Genomic DNA, 3,537 nt, shown 5'->3' on the forward strand with positions numbered 1-3,537 from the left:
CTGTCTTAACAATAACAAGAAAAGAGCTGTGTACCACCCAGAGTCCCCTTTACAGCCAAACCATGCAACCCCCACACCCCTAAACCCGGAAATCACAGATCTGTGCTTCCTTTCTATAAACGTGTTATTTTAACACTGTGCCATAAACAGAATCCTGAAGGGTGTCCCACAGCGTCACGTCCTTGAGACCCACCCCAGCCACCACCCTATGCAGTGTGCTCCTTTTATAGCTGGACTGGGTCCCTCTCTTCCACGTGTCACGGCTGTTTGACCATGCATGAGAGCAAGGGCACCGGCTGGTTCCAGCTTGCTGCTGGTTATGATCAGCTGCTGAGAGCTTTGAGAGCTTTCCCTCCGCCCCCATGAATAACAATGTTGAGCACTGGGGGCTGGGGATTTAGCTCAGCGGCACAGCGCCTGCCTGGCAAGTGCAAGGTCGTGAGTTCGATTCCCGGTACCGGAAAAAACAAACAAACAAAAACAAAACAAAACAAAAAAAACAAACAACAAAGTTGAGCACTGTTTCAGGTGTTTGTTTGCCATTCATATACCTTCTTTGGAGAAGCATTGCCCAAATCTTTTGCTTAACTCTATTTTTTTATTTTTTGTCTTTTTGAGACAGGGTCTCCCTGTGCAATTCAGGCTGGCTTGAGCTTACTTTGTAGCCCAGGCTGGTCTCGAACTCATAAAGATCCTCTTGGGATTTTTGTTCTGTTTTGTTTTTTTGGTGCTGATGATGGAACCCAGGGCCTATGCACATGCTAGGCAAGTGCCTACCCTTTGAGCTACATCCTTACCCCCATTCTTTTATTTTTTTATTTTTTTATTTTTTGTCTTTTTGAGACAGGGTCTCACTATGCAGTTCAGGCTAGCCTTGAACTCACTTTGTAGTCAAGGCTGGTCTTGAACTCACAACGATCCTCCTGCCTCAGCCTCCTGAGTGCTGAGATTACAGGCATGTGCCACCATGCCCAGTTTACTCCCATTCTTTTAATTTTCTCCTATGGATATATTCTGATGAGCTAATTATTTATTGGTATTTTTGAGACAGGGTCTTGCTCTGTTCAGGCTGGCCTTAAACTCACTACATAGCCCAAGCTGGCCTCAAATTTGCAGTGACCCTCCTGCCTCAGCCTCCTGAGAGCTGGGATTACAGGTGTGTACCACTATACCCAAAGCCTTGCTCAGTTGTTTAAACTGGGTTGTTTATCTTTATTGTTGAATTCAAGAGTGCCTTCCATATTCTACACTAGATCCTTTGTCCTGCATATCTTCGGCAAGTTTCCCTCAGCCTGTGTCCTGCCCCCACATGACTGTTTTTCTCCGTGGCCTCATCGGCCCTAACACCTGGGCTTATGATCTGTCTCTCCACAAGGAGGCCGCATGGTTTTCCTGCTGTGTCCGCAGCACCCTGCACAGTGGCTGCTGCGCATCTGTTCGGTAGTTCTCTTGTCCCCACGCCACCACTACCAGGGGACGAGACATGGACAGGTGAGGGGACCTCCGCAGAGAGCTGGGCTGGGCGCAGGTGGGGTCTGGGTAAGGTGGGCAGAGTCTACATGAGGGCCAGAGGGCCTTTCCGGGGCCAGGCCCCGCTCCTTCGCACCGACAAAGCCACACCCACCTGCTGTGGGGGCTGGGCGCCTAGCAGCCTTGGGCCCCCAAGGGGCTGCGACCTCGGCAGGGGCCGGTGGGGCATGGGGGATGGGGCGTCCATCTGGCTGTGTGTGGTGCAAGGCCTCCCGGCGCAGCAAGGCGAGTCTTCGCGGGCAGCAGCAGAAGCTCTGGCTCCGGGAGGCAGGCACGCGGTTCCCTCTGCCTATTGTGCCCGGTCTGTGGCCGGAGAGCCCCGAGCAGTAATACCAAGCAGGTCCCCCTCCCAGCGTGGACTATAGTGGTGCCCTTCCTCCTGAGCGAGTCTGCCTTCTAGTCTGTGCTCACGGTGGTTGTGAGCACGAAGAAGGCCGCGCCTATGAAGAGTTTAGCGGAGGACAGCGACACACACACACACACACACACACACACACACACATGCACACATGTACACACGCACATTTCGAATGCACCCGTGTCTCACCGGGCAGCCCTGCTGTATCCACAGGGCACCGTCAGTACAGAGCAAATCGGGATCGGGTCTGCTACAGAGTTCGAGGCCGAGACTTGTACATACACACACACACACACACACACACACACACGCACTTGAATGAGACCTGCTCCCGCCAGCGACACACAGGCACCTGCAGGGCCAGCGACATCACACGCAGGCACCGCGCTGGGCCTGGCCGTGTCCCTCCCCTTGCTTACTTGGACGCAGTGGCCAGCAGGCCGCGATGGGGGGCCGCGGTTCCTGAGACCCCCTCCGCCACCCGGCCGGTCACGGGACTACAGTTTAAATGGGATGCAGAGGTAGCCGGTAGCTCAGTTGGTTAGAGCATGGTGCTGATAAATGCGATGGTCTCTGAGCTGGCCTGGTCCTTACAGAAACCCCACTGTCTCGGGGGACGGCTGAGACTCCCGGTCCGTCCACTGGGCTGAGCTGGGCTGCGGAGACAGGATGACCGGCCCCAGCTTGGACGGGGCACGCCCGCGGAGGCGCCCTCTGCACACTGCTCGGCCCGCGGCTCCCGTTCCCGCGCGCAGCAGCGGGTGCAGGTGCGCCGACTGCGTCACGCCAGCGGAGCGCGTGCGGGCTGGCCAAGGCTGTCCTTTGCCGTATTTGCCGAGAGCTGAACTGAAGGCCTTGCCCATGCTGGGGCGCGCTCTACTGAGCTACCCGGGAGCCCCGAAACTACATCACATGGAAACTGTACATCTACATCCACTGGCTGGGGAGCTCGGCGCGGCGGAGGTGGTTAAATGCAAGCGCTGAGTCCGGCGGGGGCCTCCAGGAGGCTCACTTTCCTCCTCTGTTAAACTGGAACGGTAGTGATGGCGTCCTCCTGGCAGGGCTGTCATGAAGACTGCCGGAAGGGCTCGGGCAGGGCGCCTGCCACAAGCCTTCATTTCAGTGTTGGGACCCCATTTTTTTGTTTTTTGGGACGGGGTCTCATATGTAGTTCAGGCTAGGCTGGCCTTGAATTTGCAGCGATCCTCCTGCTTCGGCCCCCTGAGTGCTGGGATTACACGTGTGTGCCACCACGCCCAGCCGTTAACAGCCAACTGTAAAATCAAATTTACATAAAGGTGCTCAGGAGAAAGGAAGTAATAATTGATGTGGTTCAGGCGGGGTGGGGAGGAGGTTCGGGAAGCCTGGGAAGAGGAAGTGGCTTCTGACACGATGGGCTCTTCTTAGGAAAAGCCAACACACTGTTCGGGAATCAGCTGACGCGCAACTAAGACTCTGCAGCCGGCGCTCACCCGCTCACTCGACTGCGCCTGCGCCAAGACTCCTGGAGGGGCGGGGGGGGGGATGGCGGAGGGGGCGTGGCGCGCTGCTGGCTCCACCCTTCTCGGGGGTGGGGCTTCGGGCAGCCTCGCGACCGTTGGTTTCGGGGCGGAACCCTTGCACGGCGAGGGCGCGCGCGCGGGGGAAGG

Source organism: Chinchilla lanigera, unplaced genomic scaffold (genome assembly GCF_000276665.1).
Source record: "Chinchilla lanigera isolate Chin_1 unplaced genomic scaffold, ChiLan1.0 scaffold00012, whole genome shotgun sequence".
Taxonomy (NCBI): Eukaryota; Metazoa; Chordata; class Mammalia; order Rodentia; family Chinchillidae; genus Chinchilla; species Chinchilla lanigera.